The sequence below is a fragment of the Sus scrofa genome, chromosome 3 (assembly GCF_054392235.1).
Source record: "Sus scrofa isolate SSC_HxYL_T2T_F1_AM1 chromosome 3, Sscrofa_HxYL_maternal_Yorkshire_Landrace_v2.0, whole genome shotgun sequence".
Lineage (NCBI taxonomy): Eukaryota > Metazoa > Chordata > Mammalia > Artiodactyla > Suidae > Sus > Sus scrofa.
In genome coordinates this window covers 117,027,665-117,052,926 of record NC_139385.1, presented here as the reverse complement: position 1 = coordinate 117,052,926, position 25,262 = coordinate 117,027,665, and the positions used below count along the sequence as shown (strand labels likewise).

At 33.5% G+C, this 25,262-nt stretch overlaps 2 long non-coding RNA genes across 2 annotated transcripts in view; one reads left to right on the top strand and one right to left on the bottom strand.

Annotated features, from left to right (window-relative positions):
* Positions 1 to 7,626, top strand: part of LOC110260035 (uncharacterized) — a 1,001,533-nt gene extending 993,907 nt beyond the window's left edge. The window contains exon 7 of the long non-coding RNA XR_014842312.1: positions 4,211 to 7,626. This is a non-coding gene — a long non-coding RNA (uncharacterized LOC110260035). The remainder of the gene's footprint in view (positions 1 to 4,210) is intronic.
* The window catches only part of LOC106509856 (uncharacterized), a 967,706-nt gene that overhangs the window by 15,853 nt on the left and 926,591 nt on the right, over positions 1 to 25,262 (bottom strand). The window lies entirely within an intron of this gene.

The window sequence follows — 25,262 nt, the reverse complement described above, 5'->3', positions numbered from 1 at the left end:
TCTGGAATCTAATATACAGAACAAATGAAACTTTCCACAGACAAGAAACTCATGGACTTGGAGAATAGACTTGTGGTTGCCAAGGGGGAGGTGGAGGGGGAGGGGGAGGGAGGGAGATGGATTAGGAGCTTGGAGTTAATAGATGCAAACTATTGCCTTAGGAATGGATTAGCAGTGAGATCCTGCTGTGTAGCACTGGGAGCTATGTCTAGTCACACATGATGGAGCATGATAATATGAGAAAAATGAATGTATACATGTATGTGTAACTGGGTCACCATGCTGTACAGTAGGAAAAAAAAACTGTATTGGCGAAATAATAATAAAAAGAAGGAAAGTGTAATAGTTCCAAATATGAAAACATCTTTTAAAACACCTGTATTTCTTTAAATATCTCACTGATAAAATAATTTTCAAATAGATAAATCCTTTAAAAGCTGTTTTTACTGTATGATAAAAAATGCTTTTAATTTAATGCTTTTAAAGTTCTTAAATGATTTCCTTTCAGTGTGCTAAACATGTACCTTAAAATCTCATATGTGCCAGTGCATTTTAAGGCTTTTATTTTATTTTAAGGTACAACAGTAAACATATACTCAATCTACATTAAATTTCAGCATTGCCAGTTTTGGAGAATTGCTGACTTTTTTTTCTTTTTGCTTTTTAGGGCCACACCCATGGCATATGGAGGTTCCCAGGCTAGGGGTCAGATTGGAGCTATAGCTCTCGGCCTACACCACAGCCATAGCAACATGGGATCCAAGCCGCATCTGTGACCAACACCACAATTAAGGTCAACGCCATTTCCTGAACCCACTGAGGAAGGTCATGGATCACTCCCGCATCTTCATGGATACCAGTTGGATTCATTTCCACTGCGCCACAATGGGAACTCCAAGAATTGCTGACTTTTAATATACAAACTCCTTCCATGACTAATAGAAATGCCTAAGAGAAATTATAATTTATATTTCCCTATTTATAGCATTATTAATCACCATGAAATAATGACACTACTTTAAAAATGTATTAGAATTTAAGCATTTCTGAAGTACTGTTCCATTCCAATTACCTTGGAACCATGCTATCATTGTAAAAAGTTTCTTAAGTGCTCTTGGTTATTGCTTCTTCCTTTTTATGTCTTAATGATAGCAAATCTTTACCTTTTATTCATTTAATTTTTGAAAATAGTCAAAAAATAATTTGGAGTTAATTAAATCAAATGAAAATTGTGATCACGCAAAGTAGAACTGTAGTATTATTTAAATAATGGTTTTAAAATAAAATCATGAACTAAAGCATTTTTAAGGTGAAAACACCAATCAGACCCTAAACAAGACTAAACACTTAAAGCAAGTTGAAAACTAATAGATTTCTATTCTGGCAGCACTTGAGAATTAGATGAGTAGTACTTCAAACATGTAGCTAATGTGACCATTCTTTTTTTTTTTTTTAATTTTTAAGATTTAATCCTCAGCGTCAGGATTTTTGAAGTGAAATTGATACACAGTGCTTACATTTGGAGAAATTTTCATTTGGCTATATAATTTCAATATTAGATGTGAAATACTAGAATTTAAACCTCTGTTCACTGAGATGTCTGAGCAGAGCAGTCCATGGTTCAATTATTTTTTCTTTTTTTCTTTTATTTATTTTTTTTATTACTCAATGAATTTACCACATCTGTAGCTGTATAATGATCATCACAATCCCATGGTTCAATTTTAAAAAAGACCCCTGATGCCAACATTTCACTCTACTTGCTTTCCTACTTCTTAACAGATGCTTAAACAATCATTACTATTTCACCACTTCAGTATTTAGGGTTTTGATCCTAAGAAATAATAAATATTTGGGGTTGGGACATGTCATTTTCCTCTATCATTTGAGTACGTATTTATACATGCAAAACACAACATAAAAACAAGATATCTTAAAAGTGCTTTTCCTAGGAAAATATATGCAGAGATAAAGAACAAATTAAAATGAAAATCTAATGAGAAGGAATTGATAGAAAATTTAACACCTCAAATGGATGAAATTATAGTAGGAAGTTATAGACCCCTACAGAAAATATGCTTTAAAATTCATCCAAACTTTAGACTGTATGTGTAACTTATTTTTAAAAAAACTGACTTAGAAAGGAATTTGGAATATGTTCAATAAATATTTGAGAAAGATAAATATTTTTTCAGAGTTCAGTTCTCACATCGTTCAGATGACAGATTGTTCAGAGTACACATTTTACTTTTTTGTCAAAATTTAGCCAATTTGTTATTCATGTACCCTTTTAAACATTTATCTTTTTTATTCTTGTTTTTATGATTTAAACCTTCTCTTGCAAAAATGAAAATGCACTTTATTATCCAATATCTGTAACATACTATAAGAATAAACTACAAAATGTCACAAAATTTCAAAATTAGAAACATAGATGATTAAGAATGGCAACAGAAATAAAACCAAAAATAAACCAATGGGACCTAATAAAACTGACAGGCCTTTGCACAGCAAGGGAAATCATAAAAGAAAAAAAAAAATCTAGCTACTTACAATGAAACACGACAATGGGAGAAAAAATTATGTGTGCATGTATGTGTAACTGGGACCCCATGCTGTACAGTGGGGGGAAAAAAAAGAAAATGTAATAAAAAAATTTAAAAAAAACCTTAAAAGACCACATATGGCAGGAAGAAAATAGTTTCAAATGATATAACTGAGCAAGGGCTTAATCTCTAAAATATACAAACAACTTATACAACTCAACAATAAATAAACTAACAATCCAATTAAAAAATGGGCAAAAGACCCGAAGAGACATTTCTCCAAAGAATATATACAGATGGCGAACCAGCACATGAAAAAATGCTCAACATAACTAATTATTAGAGAAATGCAAACCAAAACTACTATGAGGTACCACCTCACACCAGTCAGAATGGCTATCATTAACAAGTCAACAAGTAACAAATGCTGGAGAGGGTATGGAGAAAAGGGTACCTCCCTACACTGTTGGTAGGAATGGAAATTGGTACAACCACTATGGAAAACAGTATGGAGGTACCTTAGAAAACTATACATAGAACTTCCATATGATCCAACAATCCCACTCTTGGGCATATATCCGGACAAAACTTTCTTTGAAGAAGATACATGCACCTGCATGTTCACTGCAGCACTATTCACAATAGCCAAGACATGCAAACAACACAAATGTCCATCAACAGATGATTGGATTAAGAAGATGTGATTTATATACACAGTGGAATACTACTCAGCCATAAAAAAGAACAAAATAATGCCATTTGCAGCAACAGGGATGGAACTAAAGACTCTCATACTGAGTGAAGTAAGTCAGTAAGAGAAAGACAAATACCATATGATATCACTTATATCTGTAATCTAATATATGGCATAAATGAACCTTTCCACAGAAGAGAAACTCTTGGATTTGGAGAACAGACTTTTGGTTACCAAGGTGGAGGAGGAGGGAGTGGGATGACTGGGAGTCTGGAGTTGATAGATGCAAACTATTGCATTGGAGTGGATAAGTCATGAGAACCTGCTGTATAGCACAGGGAACTATATCTAGTCACTTACAATGGAACATGAAGGAGGATAATGTGAGAAAAAGAATGAATATATATATGTATATATATATATATATATGTGTGTGTGTGTGTGTGTATGTGTGTGTGTGACTGGGTCACTTTGCTGTACAGTAGAAATTGATAGAACCCTGTAAACCAACTATAATGGAAAAAATAAAAACCATTTCAAAAAAAAAGAATGGTTTTGTAAATTATATGATTAATATCAGGCCTATAATCTTCAAAACATCTTAGTTATGAAAATAAAAAAGTTTATTTTTATAGTTTATTCAATGTTTTTTTCCTAGTGAATTGCATCATGTATATATAAACTACAATAAAATATATGCTTTAAGAAAATACACTTGAGTCTAAAGGCATATTAAGTATATCATGCTCTGTATTTTATCATTGTATATATATCTGGGTATAACAAACACATGCATATATACAAATATGCACATACAAATATGCATATATAATTTTTATAGAATTATATATATTACAGAGCCCTTTTTCATACTTTGTGTCATTTAACCATGTCTTGATATTTCATAAAACAAAGTAAATTTAATGAACATTTCCAATTACTGATGCAGTTATTTTTGTGTTTTAAAAAGCTTTTGGAAAGAAAAGTGACACTGGGAAGCCACATGACATATGTCAGGTAACAAAGAGATCATTTGGTAATTTGGAGCAATTGTTTTTCAGTCTGTATTATTATCTATCCTGTGGAACAAGAAATAATATAAGTGATACAAAATTAGCCTTCCTTTATCTGTCTTTTAATTTCCACATCCAAGTTAAATATATGGTGGTCTAGATTACTTACAAACACATCTCACAGGAGTACATCAAGTGCATGGTAATCATTTCCGAGGTACCGAAATATAATGGGGTTGCCATGTCCCTATGATGAACACTTCTATCTTCCTCCAACTATCAATCCTAGTTTTCTTTTGGTAATTTGAATATAGTATTCAGAAGATACTAGCACCATCTGCATTCTTGAAAAATTAGACTCAGTGATCCCTCGTGATATTTCTGGGATGCCATTTAAAATGTGATGGAAGCTGTATATCTTCTGTTCAGAACATTAGCAAGAAAAAGTTGCATAAAATATAAGGAGTTTAAAGATGTCCTGAAGACCTTGTAATAATGAGAGGATCCTTCTGACCAGTGAGCAAAGATCATAGCTTACATTAGGCTTCACTCTTGGTGTTGAACATTCTGTGCATTTTGACAAATGTATAGTGACATATTTCTGTCACACAGAGTATTTTCACTACCCTAAAAAGACATTATGCTCCACCGATTCATCCCTCTCACTCCCAAAACCTGCATTTAAGTTTCCTTTATTTTTTTTTTTTCATGGCTTGCCGCCTCATTTCTTTTTAGCTCTGAATAATATCCCATTGTTTGGATATACCATAGTTCATTTGTCCATTCATCTATTGAAAGACATCTTTGTTGCTTCCACATTTTGGCAATTATGACTAAAGCTGCTATAAACATCCTTGTAATTTGCATATAGTTTTTTGTGTAGCTATAAGTTATAAACTCCTTTGGGTAAATACCAAGGGGCATGATTGCTGAATTGTAAGGTAAAAACACATTTAGTTTTGTAAGAAATGACCAAACTGTCTACCAAAGTGCCTGTACCCACTTGCATCCCATCAGCAATGAATGGGAGTTCCTGTTGCTCCACATCCTCCGCAGTATTGAATTTTGTCAGAGTTCACTAAATTCATTCGCTTTGCTTTGCAATAACCATTTTAACAGTCATCTCATAGTAGGTTAAGTACAATTGGATGAGTTGCCTCAATTCTTTAATGGATTAGAGACAACTTTTTTATTTAATGAATATTCACATGAAACAATCATTCTTTATGGAATGCTTCCTTTTAAAATCAAGGGACACTTTCCAATCAGATGTGCATTTTAATATTAAATCTGCTTGAAATCTAGTTTGGGGCATATTTCAAGCAGATTTTGGGCCTCAGGTGTAAGCCTCAGAGTCTAGTTAGGCTTGACCTTGACTATTCCTTACTCTTTTATCTCTCTCTGTCTTTATCACAGCTAAGCTGTTATACAAAAGGACAAAGTGGAGTGAAAAACAAGCCTTTTTTAATGTTCTCTCATCTCTGGATGCTTTGTTACTGTGTCGCATAGAAGTCATAACACTTCTTTTTCTTTAATATCTCCCATTAAATTAGAAGATCCTACTTGTAACGCTTACACAGAATCCTGAAATTAACTACAGTATGCTAGTTAATAGTCATTACTATATCTAGATTGCGAAATCTGCATATATATGAATTATGAAGAGGTGAGAGAAAGGGACAGGGTGAAGATTTTTTTATCCTGATTTGGTAAAACTCTTACTACACACGTTCCTTGAATACTCATACATATGCACTATCTTCTTTCTTATGTTAACACACATTATATATTATGTGAAAGTTATATGAATATATTTTATGGCTGGCTGAATTTTAAAACATTTTAGTCAAATGCTACAGGGTAAAATAGAAGCATTTGGGAAGAACTGGGTTAGATAGGGTGAATTTGGTGCTTATTTAGCATAGTGAGAGGAAATTTCCTAAAATACCAAATGTGTTGAGACAGTAAATTAAAAATCTCAAAGCTGATAAGAGATAATATTTCAGCTATTTATAAAGCAGAACTGACACATATTTGGTCTTGGGTTTTAAGGAAATGAAGTCTTTTTAAAAATTAAAAAAAAATTTTTCTGGCCACCCTGTGGCATATGAAGTTCCCAGGCCTGGAATCAGGTCTTAACCACAGCTGAGACCTACAATGCAGCTGTGGCAACACTGGATCCTTTAACCCATTGTGCCAGGCCAGGTACTGAACCTGCCTCCTGGTGCTATGGAAACACTGCAGATCCCACTGTGCCACAGCAGAAACTCCAGGAATGAATGCTTATATACAATATTTTCTTATGCAGAGTTTACTTTTCTCCTTGTGTTAAAAATAAGGAACTGAATAATGAAAATGAGTTTTCATCATTTTCTTTCTTTTTCCCTATCAGGCTTTCTATTATTTTCTAATATTGTTATAAGCTTTCTGGCCAATAATCAAGATTTTGAAGTGAAGAGGTCATTTTAATGTCAGTTCCTTACCAAACCTTTATTACAATTTTCTTTCTCCTTTGTCTCCTTCCTTGAGTAAACCTGACATGATGCATTTCCACAAGAGCCTGTTCCCAGAGAAATTAAGGTCAGTGAAAGGCCAAATCAAAGGGTGGGATATTTAGAAGGAAGGATGAATGATGCATTTCTCAACTATTACCAGAGGTAGTAAGTTTCATAATACTTTTTTTTTTTTACTTTTACAGACTATAAGAAAAATAAAGTGTTGACATATAATAGGATGTAAATAATCTTTCAACAAGTACTCTGATTTGTTTTAGGTTAAATATATATTATTTAATAGATTTAAATTCATTAATTTATTTTTTTCTGTTCTGAGAAACATAAATAACAGACAGGAAATGTGATAGAAGAAATATGTGGAGTTGAATTATTAACTTATTGGAAGATAAAGTTCAAAAAGAGAGACTAAATTTGGTTAGGAAGTACAGTGATGACTATATGAATAGGAACCTCATTATCCCCTAAGCATGCATCTCCCTCAACCAATAACATCAAAATCTTATTGTCACTCAGATGTGAAACTGAACTTCACTCACCTAACTTCTCTACAGTCCACCTAGTCCAGTTGATGCAGCCACGAGTCTTCTGAGTCATAAATGTTCTTACAGGCTCATAACATAGTATTTCCAAACACTTAGAGCAGGGTTTCTCCACCTTTATGCTATATAACTATCATCTAGGTACTTGATTTAAATATAGATACCAGATACTCTACATATCATGATTGAAAAGGTTTGGAGTCAGAGTCGATTCTGTGTTTTGTAGGACTCCCAACTGTTTTCCCTTTATCAGTTCATCTTTGTCTATACTGAAGACATAAAATACTGAAAACAGTCCCAAAATGAAAAAAAAAAAAAGATATTCACTGTAAAAGCATACTTTCTCACCAGTGGGAGCTAAATTTTGAAATAAAGCTCTGATCAAGACAGTATTTATTTATTTTTTTTTTAGGAAATTTTACATTTAAACTACATAGATATACAGAGACTTTCAGAATCAAGATTACTGTCAATCAGGAAATATGAGTTTAAGTCCTGGCTCTACCACTTTTTTTCTGTGACCTTAACAAATTCACTGTTCACCTTCTGTTTCCTGAACTAAAATAAGTGAATCGTTAAATGTAATCCATCAGACATCTCTTAAGTTAAAATGCAATCAGGAAGTGTCTTGACAGTAAGGATTTCTTATTCTTACAGTGTGCAGCAGGACACATAGATCCTTCCTAAAGACAAATCAATTTCCTCAACATCTTTGGAAATATCCCTTTGTTAGGTAGAAAACAAAAGGGAAATAAATGAGCTGGAAAATGTGTCTACAAAATACAGAGATGGGAAAGGAATTTTGTCCATTTTCTCTAATTCTTAAGAAATTAAGGCATAATGGGTCCAACTGGTGTGTGTAATGCAATGTAATATAATTATAGATGTTTTCACATTTGATGTGTGACACACCTAGTATGACAAATGAATTTACATTGACCCTGAAGGTTGCTAAATGAGCAGATCTTTGTTTCTGACTATTCTGAAAGCTTTTGTTAAAGTTTGGAGTCGACACAGGATAAACTCTTTGCAATTATATGCCAAGATGTAGTCAAAAACATGTCAACTCTAATGTACCATCACTTAGACATTTGTAATCATTTTGGTAAATCACTATTGGAATTGACATCCTGTTTTCATTTCCCCTACTGCCACATTACCAGGCAAGCTCAATCAACCTCAAATTCATCACAGCATGGAAGCAGAAAAATTTGCTCCCACATGTTGAGCTATCACTTCCTGATTTCTCAACAAGAAATTAATAACTTTGCCTATAAATTTTTGGCAATGCCATCTCTCAGATGTCAAGCAATTACATAATTATTTGGCAATATAAACAGAAAACTTGGCAACCTGGATGTTACCCATATTCAGTTTGGGGACTTTTAATCTCTTGACTCATAGCTTGATGGGATTCCTCTATAAAAGGCCAACACTAAAGCTTCAATGGAATATACCTGAGTTTGGTTCAATATACTATTAGGGTTTTGAAATAATATTATCCTTAGTTATATTTACCAATGTAGATAGACATTTAAATTCCTTAGAGTGCAATGAATCCTCATGCTTAAAGGGGAGATATTGAGAGGTTAGAAAAGGGAAATCACTCATTATCAAACATTTCTATAGTTGTTAATAATACATTCCTGTTCTGAAGAACACCATTCATGAGAAGAATCTCTGAATATTAGGGGCAGGAATTTTTAAGAACTCTGTATTAGAAAGTCACAAATTTTTAACAGCAGAGGGCAATATTCTCTAGCAATAATACATAGGGCAAAAATATTGGCTATAGTTTTTTACTCTCTCTGAAATCATGTGTATAAATATATATATGTCATATGTATAAATATATATATGTCACTCCACTCTAATCTTTTGTGTTTGAAATATTATTTTATTACTAGTTTAACTGAACTGTTCCACACTAAGCCATAGGGTCAAGATCAACAGATCTGTTATCAAACATCATAACAGTAGTGCAGTATATAAAGAAGGTTCAGTGAATGGGAGACCGAATATGCATCATCTAGAAGAAAAATACTAATGAGGATACAGTAGCATTATTATATTCTGTATTCTGTTATAGACATTTATTTAAACTGAAATAAAAACTGATCTATTGTAACCAGAATATGACTAACAGTCTTATAAGCTTAAAAACAAATTAAGTTATTTCTTGATACTATTAGCAAGCATCTGTCTTTAGCACCATTTAACTCTAGGTTTTAAAAGTCAAAATGATGGATGAATCCAAAGTAAAAGTAACACAGCCAAGAGAATGCTTGGGAATTCAAATTGAACTTGTTGATCCATAGGAGCAAGATTTCAGCTGAACTCAAATTCTTTTTTTGGAGTTTTCAGCAAATAAGAGTAAATTGCTGTAGTGTAGCTCCATTTATTAAAACATGTGGAAGCTACCGCTGTTATTGCTTTTATTAGAATTACATCTGATGTTCTAAAAGTATGAGATCATTCTCTTTTTCATCATTAATGGGCTGATAGTTTTCATAGATTTCTACATCAAGTATCTACATATTTTAATTTTTATTTAATCATAGTTCTCTCCCATGTTTAAATTTCATATTAGAAAACTGAAAATTTGAGTTTTCTTATGTAACTAATGAATCAATAAATCCCAACAGAAGAGCAAGCCTAATTTGAAAGGAGGCAAGACAAGGATTGAGAGCACATGGTCTTTTAAAGCTGCAGGAGGATATAAGGATTAATGGTCAGTCATATTTCTGCCAGACACATTAGTGGATTGCTTCTCGGTATTTCTCAGTGCAGTTCAGTCCAGCACTGAAAGTAGTAGAGACCCATGGCAGATAGCTCTAGTGATTTCCATGCATCCTTAAAGTTAGTCTCCAATCTCAGAAAAATGCATTTTCCCAGACACTCCGTAAAGCTCAGTTAATGGAGTCTCTCAGAACAAAGGAAAAGGAACAAAACAAAACCCTCTTAGGATCAAGAAGTAGGGAAGAAAGACCTCATATTCTGCATATCTCTCAAAGGTACATTCAGATCCCCTCTCAATCCACAGGGAGGACTTTACTCCCCTGCCCATTAGTAATTCTCATAATAGTGGACATTTTTGTGAAATAAGAAAGTGCAGAACTAGAAGAGTAAACCAAATTATGCTCTTTTACTGTATTACTTTTTATAGAGGCAAAAATCTATTTTACTTATGAACTAATTTTGTAAAACTTTAATTGCATGCTACCTGTAATGTAGTGGATATATGGAAAAAAATGATAATATTCCATATACCATTATTATATCATATATAAATGCATAAAATAAAATATTATTCTCTAATATGTATTATTTATCAGCATATATGGTTTTCATCTTGCAGTACTTTAGCATTCTAAAGTAACAAAGAAGACAGAACCCGCTCTGGCCCATTGCATCTTAGAGAATTTTATTGATCCTTTATTATTATAACTATTATGAGAACAGAGGCAGCAATTTCTCACACCTAATTCCAAAAGGATGAAATCTAACTAAGATTTATACAAGTCAAAATCTCCATACTCTGTTGCTACCGTATAGTAGCATCTTTTCCAACTACCTACCTCCATCACCTGAACAGGAACTAATAGGGCTAATACGATGTAAGGAAATAAAAGGAGGTATGCTTGACCTACCACTTGACTCCTAAGCTGGAGAAGAATTTCCTTAGTTAATGCTTCACATTGCAGTTCATTTTTTTATGGGCACTGGCATGCTCTGTATACAAAATAACCAGAAACTTTTCTTAGAATATTCAGTTTTTCTTGCTCTTTCACCATCAAGGGTGACATTTGAGCTTTTTTATGTGTCCTACATCAATATTAAATGTAAAATATGGAAAAAACTGCTAAGGGAAATTCATTTTTTTGACAAAAGAATGTAATTTCTCTGACTCAAAAGAATTACCACTATTATCATATGCCTGCCCCACCATTGTTTTTTTTTTTTTTAAGAGTAGGATTTCTGGAGACTTTGTTGTTGTTTATTTTTTTTTTTTTTTTTTTTTTTTTTTTATTTTCCCACTGTACAGCAAGGGGGTCAGGTTATCCTTACATGTATACATTACAATTACAGTTTTTCTCCCACCCTTTCTTCTGTTGCAACATGAGTATCTAGACATAGTTCTCAATGCTATTCAGCGGGATCTCCTTGTAAATCTATTCTACGTTGTGACTGATAAGCCCAAGCTCCCGATCCCTCCCACTCCCTCCCCCTCCCATCAGGCAACCACAAGTCTCTTCTCCAAGTCCATGATTGATTTTCTTTTCTGAGGAGATGTTCATTTGTGCTGGATATTAGATTCCAGTTATAAGTGATGTCATATGGTATTTGTCTTTGTCTTTCTGGCTCATTTCACTCAGTATGAGATTCTCTAGTTCCATCCATGTTGCTGCAAATGGCATGATGTCATCCTTTTTTATGGCTGAGTAGTATTCCATCGTGTATATATACCACATCTTCCGAATCCAATCCTCTGTCGATGGACATTTGGATTGTTTCCATGTCCTGGCTATTGTGAATAGTGCTGCAATGAACATGCGGGTGCATGTGTCTCTTTTAAGTAGAGCTTTGTCCGGATAGATGCCCAAGAGTGGGATTGCAGGGTCATATGGAAGTTCTATGTATAGATTTCTAAGGTATCTCCAAACTGTTCTCCATAGTGGCTGTACCAGTTTACATTCACCTGCCCCACCATTGTATTTTGGGAGCAGAAAATTTGTTTCTTGAGTTTCACATGTCCACAGTTGTGCACCAGAATGGATCATACCCAAAGTTTTACTCATACTTGACATACTTGATTTATATAATAAGATGTGGGGTTGTTAAGCTAATGAAATTTAGATGAGTGTTTGGAATCTGATTTGATGATATAATGGATTGAGATTTTAAAGATGTTGGGATGAGATTAACATAAGCTGCATTTCTGTTGAAAATGAATTTTCCAGATCCAGAGGGAAGATTATGGTAGACAGGATAATGGCTCCAAATAGTGTCCATGTCCAAATTCTCAGGACCTAGGAATGTGTTTACTGACTTGCAAAAATGAGACTTTACAGATGTGATTAAACAACTTTGAGTTAGGAGATTATCCAAGAATATCATGTAGGTTAAATGAATCCTTAAAATCAAAGGACTTTCCCTAGCTGAAGTCAGAAGAAGATGTGACCATGGAAGAATGGTCAGAGATACAATGCTGTGGGCTTTGAAGATAGAGGAAGGAGGCAAAGAATATGGACTGGATGACCTCTAGAAGTTAGAAAAAAAGGTGAAATGCATTATCTCCTAGAGCCTCCAAAAGGAATGCAATCCTATTGACAGCTTGGTTTTAACTCAGTGAGACCCATGTCAGCTTTATAGAACTTTAGAGAATAGCTATGTATTGTGTTAAAGAAATGTCACCAAAGAAGACGGACAAATGGCCAAAAAGCACATGAAAAGATGCTCAACATCACTAATTATTCAAGAAATGCAGATCACAACTACAATGAGATATCACCTCACCCCAGTCAGAATGGCCATCATCAAAAAGTCTGCAAATAATAAATACTGGAAAGAGTGTGGAGGAAAGGGTACCCTTCTTCACTGTTGATGGAAATGTAAATTCGTACAACCACTATGGAGAACAGTATGGTGGTTCCTCAAAAAACTAAATATAGAACTACTATATGATCCAGCGATCCCACTCCTGAGTATGTATCTTGAGAAAACTATAAATCAAAAAGATGCATACACCCCTATGTTCATCACGGCACTATTTACAACAGTTAAGACATGGAGGCAACCTAAATGTAAATCAGCAGAGGATTGGATAGAGAAGATGTGGTAAATATATACAATGAAATATTACTCGGCTATAAAAAGAACAAAATAATGCCATTTGCAGCAACATGGATGGACCGAGAAATTATCATATTAAGTAAAGTAAATCAGGGAAAGACACATATCATATGAGGTCATTAATATGTGGAATCTTAAAGTAAAAATGATATATAGGAACTTACAAAACAGAAACAGATTCAAAGATTTTGAAGCTAAATTTATGGTTACCAAAGGGGAAATAGAGAGTAGGAAAGGGATACATAAGGAGGTTGGAATTGACTATACACACTGTTATATATAGAATAGTTAGGGAAGACAGGATTAAGATGGCAGAGTAGGACTGGAGCTCACAAAAATGCCAAATTTACAACCAACTGCTGAAAAACTATCAACAAAATAGACTGGAAACTATCAAAAATGATACCCTACACTCAAAGACAAAGAAGACCCATCAAGATATTTGGTGTTAAAGACCAGCAGGGCTTGTGTGGGGGAGTTGTTTATCATTTGGCCTGGGGCTTCTTAGGTCTGATGAGTGGCGCAAATTTTCCAAAATGCCCACCCCCTTGGGAGTTCACACCAATTAAAAAAATGGCAATAAAAATATACATATTAATAATAATTACCTTAAATGTAAATAGAGTAAATGCTCCAACCAAAACACAGATACGGCTGAATAGATATAAAAACAAAACTCATATATATGCTGTTTTTAAGCCACCCCATTAAGTCTAGGGACACATACAAACTGAAACTGACAGGATGGAAGAAAATATTCCATGCAAAAGGAAATCAAAAGAAAGCTGGATTAGCAATGCTTATATTGCACAAAATAGAATTTAAAGGATATTATAAGAGACAAAGAAGGATATCACATAATGAACAAAGGATCAATCCAAGACGAAGATATAACAATTGTAAATATATATGGATCCAAAATTGGAGCATTTCCATATATAAGGCAATTGCTAACAGCCTTAAAAGGAGAAATCTACAACAGCGCAATAGTAGTGGGGGGATTTTAACACCCCACTTATAGCAATGGACAGATCATCCAGACAGAAAATCGACAGGGAAACACAGGCCTTGATTCATTAGACCAGAAAGACTGAGTAGATATTTATAGAATATTCAATCCAAAAGGGGCAGAAATCACATTTTTCTTTTTCTTTTTTGTCTTTTCTAGGGCCACACCCATGGCATATGGAGGTTCTCAGGCTATGAGTCTAATTGGAGCTGTAGCTGCTGGCCTATTCCACAGCCACAGCAACGTGGGATCTGAGCCATGTCTGCAACCTACACCACAGCTTATGGCAATGCCAGATCCTTAACCCACTGAGCAAGTCTAGGGATCAAACCCACAACCTCATGGTTTCTAGTCAGATTCATTAACCACTGAGCCACAACAGGAACTCTCACACGTTTCTTAAGTGCACATGGAACATTCTCTAGAATGGATCACATATTGGTCCACAAATCAAGCCTTGGTAAATCTAAGAAAACTGAAATCATAACAAGCATCTTTTCCAACTGCAATGCTATAAGACTAGGAATCAAGAACAAGAAAAAACCCAAAAATATCACAAACAAACATGCTACTAAACAACCAATGGATCATTGAAGAAGTCAAAGCGGAAATTTAAAAATACCTAGAAGCAAAAGACAACAAAGACACAAGAATCCAAAATCTATAGAATGCAACAAAAGCAGTTCTAGGAGGGAAGTTTCCTGAAATATAAACATACCTCAGGAAAAAGAAAAATTTCCAATGAACAACCAAAATTTACACATAAAGCAACTAAAGAAGAAGAAACAAAACCCCAAATCAGCAGAAGGAAAGAAATCATAAAGATCATAGCAGAAGTAAATGAAACAGAAGGAAGAAAACAGGAGAAAAGACCAATGGTTCTTTGAAAAGGTCAACAAAATTGATAAACACTTAGCCAGACTCATCAATAAAAAAGAGAGAAGACTCAAATCAATAAAATTAGAAATAAAAGTTTAGAAGTTAATGGACATCACATAAATACAAAGGATCATAAGAAACTACTAAAAGCAACTATATGCCAATAAAATAGACAACCTAAGAAAAAATGGGCAAATTCTTAGAAAAGTACAATCTTCCAAGACTAAACCAAGAGGTAGAAAACTTAAAAGGATGAATCACAAGGACTGAAATTGAAACTGTGATTTAAATACTTACAACAAACAAAAAGTCTAGGACCAGATGGCTTCAAAGGTGAATTCTGTCAAAAATTTAGAGAAGAGTTAACATCTATCCTTCTAAAACTGTTCCAAAAATTGCAGAGGAAGAAATATCCCCAAACTCATTCTATGAGGCCATCATCAGCCTGATACCAAAACCAGACAAAGATACCACACAAAAAAGCAAATTACAGGCCAATATCACTATTGAACCTAGATGCAAAAATCTTCAACAAAATACTAGCAAACTGAATCCAGCAATACATTTAAAGGATTGTACACCATGATCATGTGGGATGTATCCCAGGAATGCAAGGATTTTTTAGTATCTGCAATTTAATCGGTGTGATACACCACATTAACAAACTTAATGAAAACCATATGATCCTCTCAATAGATTCCAAAAAAGCTTTTGACAAAATCCGATGCACATTTCTGATAAAAACCCTCCAGGAAGTGGGCATAGAGGGCACCTACCTCAATGTAATAAAGACCATATATGAAAAACCCACAGCTAACATTCTCAGTGGTGAAAAGCTGAAAGAATTCCTGCTAAGATAAGGAATAAGACAAGGATATCCATTCTCACCACTTGTATTCAACATAGTTTTGGAAGTCTTTGCCATGGAAATAAGAGAAGAAAAGGAAATAAAAGGCATCCATATTGGAAGGGAAGATTTCCAAATTGGAAGTCATCTGCAGATGAGTTGATTTTATATGTAGAAAGTCCTAAAGATGCTACTAGAAAAGTGTTAAGAGTTCATCAATGAATTTGGTCAAGTTGCAGAATATAAATTAATACAAAGAAATCAATTGCATTTCTACAAACTAATAACGAAAGATCAGAAATAGAAATTAGGTAAACAATCCTATTTACCATTGCATCAAAAAGAAGAAAATAGGAATAAACCTATATAAAGGAAAAAAAAACCTGTACACTGAAAACTATATGATGCTAATACAGGAAATCAAAGATAAGACAAACAGATGGAAATTGAATTGGAAGAATCAATATTGTAATCACTCAATATTGTTAAAATGACTATACTGCCCAAGGCAATCTACAGATTCAATGCAATTCCTATCAAATTACCAATGACATTTTTCATAGAACTAGAACAAATTATTTTAAAATTTGTATGGATATACAAAACACCCCAAATAGCCAAAGTAATCCTGAGAAAGAAAAATGGAGCTAGAGGAATTAGGCTTCCTAATTCCACTACACTACAAAGCTATAGTCATCAAAACAGTGTGGTGGTGGCACAAAAACAGAAATCTAGATCAATGGAACAGGATATAAAGCCCAGAAATAAACCCACACAACTGTGGTCAACTATTCCATCGCTGAGACCAGCTCAGCAGGGTGGGGCTGAAGAACAGGTGCTATGGAACTTAAGGAAAAAAAAAAGTTAACATAAAACAAGACACAGAGACATTTATCTTAAGTAAAGGTGGGAACAGGGGGACTCAAGGTCTCAGGGACCAAGAGCCCAGCCTCAAGAAGCCACACTGCTTTTATTGTGCTCTTGAGGATCACATCAAGTGAAAAGGGGGTTGAGGTGCAGGATATATGGTTTTTTTTTATTATTTTATAAGTTCTTTTATTATTTTAAAAGTCACTTAGCTGGTAGATGGTTAAACTTTTACTCTAAACTTTAGGCATTTAAGAATCATTAGCGTTTGAGTTAGCTATCTATGCATAGCATTTCAGAGAATCCTCACTGCTTCTGCAAACGGCATGCCTATTTGAGGCAACCCTGAGTGCCTAGGTTTGCACCTTGGTTCTCTTTTCTAATGCATATTCTGTTAATGACCACTCATAAACCACTTGGCCATGAGGTTCCTCTTTCTCTTATTCTTTAGAGGACATATCATGCTTGTGCAAATGGCATGCCAGTCTGCACAGGTCCAGTGTGCCTAGACCATTGTATTATGTCCTCATTCAGCTGACCCCATGAATAACCCATGCCCTTAGGTCTTTGTTCTTAAGCTTAAGTCATTTACCATCACCTTGACTGTTTCTCAAGCAGGAAGATGGGACAAAGTAAGGAAGGACAAGATGGAGTTTTCAGCAAAGAGGCTAAGAAAATATTATAAAAACATGTCTCGCAACATTCTATGACAGAGTAGACTATAATATAAAATGGATAAAAAATAGTCCCTTCAATAAGTGGTGCTGGGATAGCTACATGTAAAAGAATGAAATTAGAACACTCTCTAACATCATACCCAAGAATAAACTCAAAATGGATTAAAGACCTAAATATAAGACTGGATACTGTTGAACTTTTAGAGGAAAACATATGCTGAACACTCTCTGACACACACCACAGCAATGTCTTCTCAGATCCCCCTCCTATAGTAATGATGATAAAATAAAAAAATAAACAAATGGGATGTTATTAAACTTGAAAATTTTTGCACAGCAAAGGAAATCCTAAACAAAATGAAAAGTCATCCCAAAAAATGGGAGAAAATATTTGCAAATGAAGTGACTGACAGTGGACTAATCTACAAAATATACAAATATACCTACTGCAGCCCAATATAAAAAACAAAAAACTACCCCAGTGGAAAAAATAAAAGGGCAGAAGATCTACAGATACATTTCTACAAAGACATATAGATGGCCAGAAAACACATGAAACCATGCTCAACATCACTAATTATTAGAGAAATGCAAATCCAAACTACTCTGAGAAACCACCATATACCAGGCAGAATGGCCATCATCAAAAAGTCTACAAACAATAAATGCTGGAGAGGGTGTGGGAAAAAACCCTTCTACACCATTGGTGCAAGTGTAAATTGGTGCAAGCACTATGGAAAACAGTATAGAGATTCCTCAAAAAACTAAAAATTAAATTACCATATGATCCAGCAGTCCCTCTCCTGGGCATCTATCTGAGAAAAGCATCACTTGAAAAGATATATGTACCCCAGTGTTCATTGCAGCACTATATACAATAGCCAGGATACATGCTGAACATATGGATGCAACCTAAATTTCCATAAACAGAGGAGTGGATAAAGAAGATGTGATACATATATACAATGGAATATTCCTCATTCATAAAAAAGAATGAAATAATGGCATTTGCAGCAGCTTGAATGGACTTAGATATAATCATCCTAAGTGAAGTTGGTCAGACAGTGAAAGACAAACATCATGTGCTATCACTTATATGTGGAATCTAAAGAAAGGATACAAATGAACTTATTTGCCTAACAGAAACAGAGACTTTGTAAAACATAAGATTATCAGAGGGGACAGGTTGAGGGGGGAGGGAGGGCCTGGGGGTTTGGGATGGAAATGTTCTAAAAGTTGGTTGTGATGATGGTTGTACAACTATAAATACAATAAAATTCACTAAATTAAAAAATAAAAATAAGTTAGGTAACAAGATAATCTACTCAATACTGTGTAATAACCTATATGAGAAAAGAATCTGAAAAATGTATATATGTATATGTATACATGCAATATATGTATATGTATGATTTATTTTGCTGTACATCTGAAACTAACACTTTTTTTTTTTTTTTTTTTTAGGGCAGCACCCACAGCACATGGAGGTTCCCAGGCTAGGGGTCTAATCAGAGCTGTACTTGCTGGCCTATACCAGAGCCACAGCAACACCAAATCCGAGGCATGTCTGCCACCTACACCACAGCTCACAGCAATGCCAGATCCTTAACCCACTGAGCGAGGCCAGGGATCAAACCTCATGGTTCCTAGTCGGATTTGTTTCCACTGTGCTACAACAGGAACTCCTGAAACTAACACAATTTTATATGTCAACTATATTCCAATAAAATTTATTAAAAAATTGTGTTTGTTTTAAGCCATTAAATTTGTGATAATTATAGTAGCAATTGATAACAACTAAAAATAATATTGACTAGTTATAGAAATTACCTGTAAAATGTATAAGAATTGCCATGTACAATTATTTTTAGTTATTTATACTCCCTGACTTTTTCCAATATATTTTAATTTTATTTTTTCTTAATTATTTCATCAAAATATGGTTTTTCTCTTCCCTGTACTCTATGTACATTATTTATAATAAATTTTGAACAGATCATAACTTCCCTATTGAATCATACACTTGTTAGTGGCAAAACTGAAGTGTATTCATTTCATCTTTGTATCTCTTTTAGCTTCTAGTATATATTGTTCACTCAATAAATATTTGGAAGAAATATATTTTAGACTCCAGAATATATAGTCTATTCATTGCTTAAATATTCAATAAATTAAACTCTATCAATCTGCATCTATTCATTCTTTATAGTAAGCCCATAATTTGCTTTTGAGCAGTTATTCTCAGAGGAAAAACTACCTTAAATTTCATTCTCAGGTATTACTGCCTGGCTATTTTTATTATTGGTGCTGCTTTGTTTCAGAATCATAAAATATTATTGTCTAAGATTACTCAGTTTGATTTTATACATGTGCTTTTAAGAATAAAAGCATATGTTTACTAGAAGAATATACATGAAAATTATAGAACACTTAAAAATATAAAAATACAATTAATAAAATTTAAATCAATACTATACCCATAATGAAGAAATATCCATCATTAACATTTTGTGAACATCATTTCAGTTATAACAGAGCTACATTAAAAAATAGATGGATAAGCTAATTTTATAAGGATGCCATATTTTATGTTTTATTTATAAATTTTATATATTCATATGCTTAAAATAAGTATAAAACATTTAAAATTGTGGTACAATTGAGTAGATTATTGACTTTGGGTGCTTTGTTTTTGTTGTTTTAATAATTTTAACTTTTCTGAACTTGCATTCTGTGATCATAGATACATAACAAATTAAAGCTGTTTTAATCATCCATATACATAAAGTACAATTTTGGCCACTAATAAGATGTAGGAAGTGTAAAGGAGTGGAGATCTGGGATGAGTCTAAGTTTTTTAAATTCTGTTATTAGATGACTACTGGTCACATTTGATAAAATAAGTAATGAGAAAGAGAAAAAATAGTTTTGGTGAGGAAAAAATAATAAAACATACTTCACACCCTCTGAAACACTACTGAAATGAAAAACAACCTAATCCTTTTTTTAATCACCATTTTAGTAACTTGCATTTATTTTTGTGTAGGTTTGTGGTACAGCAACCAAGAATATAGACTCAAGTCAGGATTCCTGGATTCAAATCCCAGGCCCATTGTTTCCTAGCTGTGTGATCTTAGGCACATTGTTACACTTCTTGATGACTCTATTTCCTCATTTGTAAATGAGAATAGTAATCATATTTATCTCAGAGAATGGTTGTGAAAATTAAGTAAGTTCATATTTTGAAAGTGTTTAAAAATAGTAATTTTGCCTTTTCTGATTCTATGTGAATATGAAGTTTTTCAAGAATGCTTCTCTGAGCTTTTTCTAGACTTCTTGTGTATTTTGATCTACTCATTTGTTGTCAGGTCAAAGTATGTAAAACACCTTTGTAGGGTTAACCTACTCCCAGTCTCCTCACATTATGTTTGGTTATCAGAAACTTTACTTATATAGCCAGAAAAAGTCAACAATGCTGTGATGAATATTCTTAAATTCTTTGATACTATAAATAGCCTTTTGCTGTTCCTTCTGGCTTCTGGTTAACTCCCAAAGATTGAAACACTGAAGAGGGATAAATAACGTCCTGTGCACACGAAGGCCACTAGACAATAAGAGCCACAATGATTCAGGAAAAAACTCTTTGAAACCCTTGACTTCAGGTGATTAACTCTCTTGCTGATCTGGCCAGCCAGCAAAGCTGAAAAATACTTCCCCTCTTTTCTCAGTAAAGTGCTTGAGAGAAAAATATCCCTTAAAGTTTCATTAAATTAGACCTCCTTTCTGAAAAGAATATAATTCCATGTTCACTCATTCACTCATTTACTCATAAGAAAATATTGAGCACCAAAAATATGTCTGATTTTATTGTAGACACGTGTCATATAGAAGGAAAACAACAAGCAAGGTACAAAAACACTACCTTCTTAGAGCTGACAATCTAATGGGAAATAAAAATAAGTAAGATAAATAAGTTAATTTCTAGATGAGACAGAAATGATAGCTCAATACAAGAAGAAATGAAAATGAAACAGGAAAAAGAAGATGGATAGCTTGGAGGATTTTTATTGTTTTTAATAAGGTGACTACAAATTTAACTATTTAGTAGAACCCTGTAAATATGCTTTGTAGTAATCTAATAAATTAATCCTAATACTAGTTCAGTCATTAAACGACTTGTCTCTAGAGAAAAATTTCCAGTGTTTTCTTAGTATTTTAAGTAAATTCAATACCAGACCATGTTTTCTTGTTTCCTGAGATAAAATATCCCAGATAAACCTTAACAAGTTATCCTCCTTCAACTTTATCTGAATATATATATATAGTTTTAAATATATTTATTATAATAAAAAGAGTATGTACTTAATATATGCTATATATATAGAGAGAGTATATGAGGGTATATATTTAACAGTTAAATTATATTTATTAGTATATTCTATATTAATGTATACACTATATACATTATTATATGTGTGTATATAATGTACACATGCATATGCATATAATAATGTAAACATGTATATATATTAATGTAGGATATATAGTATTTATTATATAAATGTAGTAGAGAGAGTTAACACACATAATTTTTTGTGCTTTGATTTGCCCATCAATTCAATCAATTCAGGCCATCAGTCCACAGAATGCTACTGGGTAGGAAGTCAGAAAACCTGAGTTTGACTATCTATGCTAGTTGCAACAAATTAAGTAAGTTCACTTAACCACATTGGGTCTCAGATCCTTCATTTTTTAAATGGGTAAGACATTGCTTAAATATCTTTCAATTTCCTCCTTAATTTCTTCAATGATTTATCAGTTGTTCAGTATCATGTTGTTTAGCTTCCATGAGTTTGTGGTTTTCACTATTTTTTTTTCCTTATAGTTGATTTCTAGTCTCATAGCATGGTGTTTGGAAAAATTCTTGAAATAATTTCATTTTTTTTTTATTTACCAAGGCTTGATCTGGGGCCTATCAATTTACCAATGAAATTCTTCACAGAACTGAAACAAAATATTTTAAAATTTGTATGGAAACACAAAAGACCCCAAATAGCCAAAGCAATACTGAGAAAGAAAAACGGAACTAGAGGACTTAGGCTCCCTGACTTCAGACTATACTACAAAGCTACAGTTATTAAAATGGTATGGTTCTGACACAAAAACAGAAATAACGATAAATGGAACGTGATGGAAAGCCCAGAAATAAACCCAAGCACCTATGGTCAACTAATCTATGACAAAGGAGGCAAGGACCTACAGTGGAGGAAAGATAGTTTCTTCAATAAGTGGTGCTGGGAAAACTTTTTTTAAAAATAATTTTAAAAGCTACATGTAAAAGGTTGAAATTAGAACATTCTATAACACCATATACAAAAATACACTCAAAATGGATTAAAGACCTAACTGTAAGGGCAGATACTATAAAACTCCTAGAAGAAAACATAGGCAGAATACTCTTTGATATAAAGCACAGCAACATCTTGTTTGAACCACCTCCTACAATAATGAAAATAAAAACAAATATAATCCAGTGGGACCTAATTAAATCAAAAGCTTCTGTACAGCAAAATAAACCATAAAAAAATTCTAATGCAGAAAATGGGAGAAAAATCTTTACAAACAATTCAACTGACAAGGGCTTAATATCCAAAATATGCAAAGAACTCATCTAACTCAACAACAGAAAAACAAACAACCCAAATGATAAATGGACAGAAGACTTCAGAAGACTTAAATAGATATTTCTTCAAAGAAGACAATGGATGGCCAGTAGACACATGAAAAAAAATGCTCAAATCACTAATTATTAGAGAAATGCAAATCAAAACAGCAATGAGGTACCACCTCATACTGGTCACAATAGCCACCATTAACAAGTCTACAAATAATAATTGCTGGAGAGGGTGTGGAGAAAAGGAAACCTTCCTACACTGTTGGTGGGACTGTAAATTGATACAACTCACTAGGGAAATCAGTATAGGTGTTCCTCATAAAACTAAATATAGAACTACCATATTATCCAGCAGTCCCACTCCTGGGCATATATCCAAACAAAACTTTTTGTTCAAAAAGATACATGTACCTGTATATTCATTGCAGCACTATTCACAATAGCAAAGACATGGAAACAACTTAAATGTCCATCAGCAAATGAATGGATTAAGAAGATATGGTACATATAAACAATGGAATACTACTCAGTTATAAAAGATCAAAATAATGCCACTATCAGCAATATGGTGCAAATAGAGATTTTCATATGAAGTGAAATAAGTCAGAATGAGAAGGACAAACATCATATGATATCATTTATATGTGGAATCTGAAAGATTGCAAAAATGAACCTAACTACAAAACAGAAACAGACTCAGGGACATAGAGAACAGACTTGTGGTTGCCAAGAAGGAGGGGAAAATAAGTGGGGTGCATAGAGATTTGGGGATTAGTAGATGCAAACTATTACATTTATAATAGACAAGCAATGAGGTCCTACTGTACTGCACAGGGATCTATATGCAGTATCTTGGGATCGAACATGATGGAAGATAATACGAAAAAGAATGTATATACATATATATGTGTGTATGGCTGGGTCACTATGCTAAACAGCATAAACTGATACAACACTGTAAATAAACTATACTCTAATTAAAAAAAAACATTGCTTACTTCACACAATTGCAATGGGATTAAATGAAATATATAAAAGCACTTGATCCATAGAAGGTAGGTCATAATGTTTATCGACTGAAATTGCAGTTAAACACATTATAGACTGCTGAGTATCAACAGGAGCACTATTCTTAAATAATACTTCCAGGTCTTCTCGGGTAAAGACATGAGTATGAAACTTGTGAGGTATTTAATAAAGAGAGCTTAAAGGACAATTTGTGAGGTTATCTTTATTGGTGAATTCTTTCATTTTGCAAAAGAAGTTAAAAAGAGTTTTTTTAAAGGTGGTTTGGCTACTGAACTCGGTTCAGTTTTCCTTATGAAATAACTCAGATTGTCAGCATTTACTGAACACTGGTATCAGTGCTACAAGAAATATGAAGACAAGTGTAGAATCATCCATTACACTTGAGGAATTTGCAACTGAATCTGGGGAAAAAGAACAACGTAAGAAAAAATTTTAAATGCTAATATAAGGGGAATAAAATAAAGCCAACTAACACATACTGGCTTTCAGAGACAAATACAAATCATATTAGACATCTTATTAAAACTAGTCATATGTATTAAATATCTTATTGCATGAACTATGTACCAATTATAGTTTTATAGCAACTAAAATGTCCAAATCTCTATTTTTGTGTAACAAGTGATATATTTTAAAAATTAGCAGGGATTTCAGGGACTTCTTTTTCTTTATTTATTTTTAATTAATTAATTTATTTATTTATTTTTGCTTTTTAGGGCCACACTCACAGCATATAGAAGTCCCCAGGCTAGGGGTTGAATCAGAGCTACAACTGCCAGTCTACACCACAGCCACAGCAACACGGGATCTGACCAGTGTCTGCGACCTATACCACAGATCACAGCAAGCCAGATCCCTGAGCCACTGAGCAAGGCCAGGGATGGAAACTGCATCCTAGTGGATTCTAGTCAGATTCCTTTCTGCTGCACCATGAAAGGAACTCCCCAGCAGGGATTTATAAATTGACTTTTTATCTTGCAACATTGTTAAATTCACTTATTATTTTTTATAAAAAACATTTCCTAGAATTTCCTATATCCACAAGCATGTTAGCAATAAAATTATATCCCTTTCCATTTGTATGAATTTTATTTTCTTTGTCTTGCCTATTGTACTAGC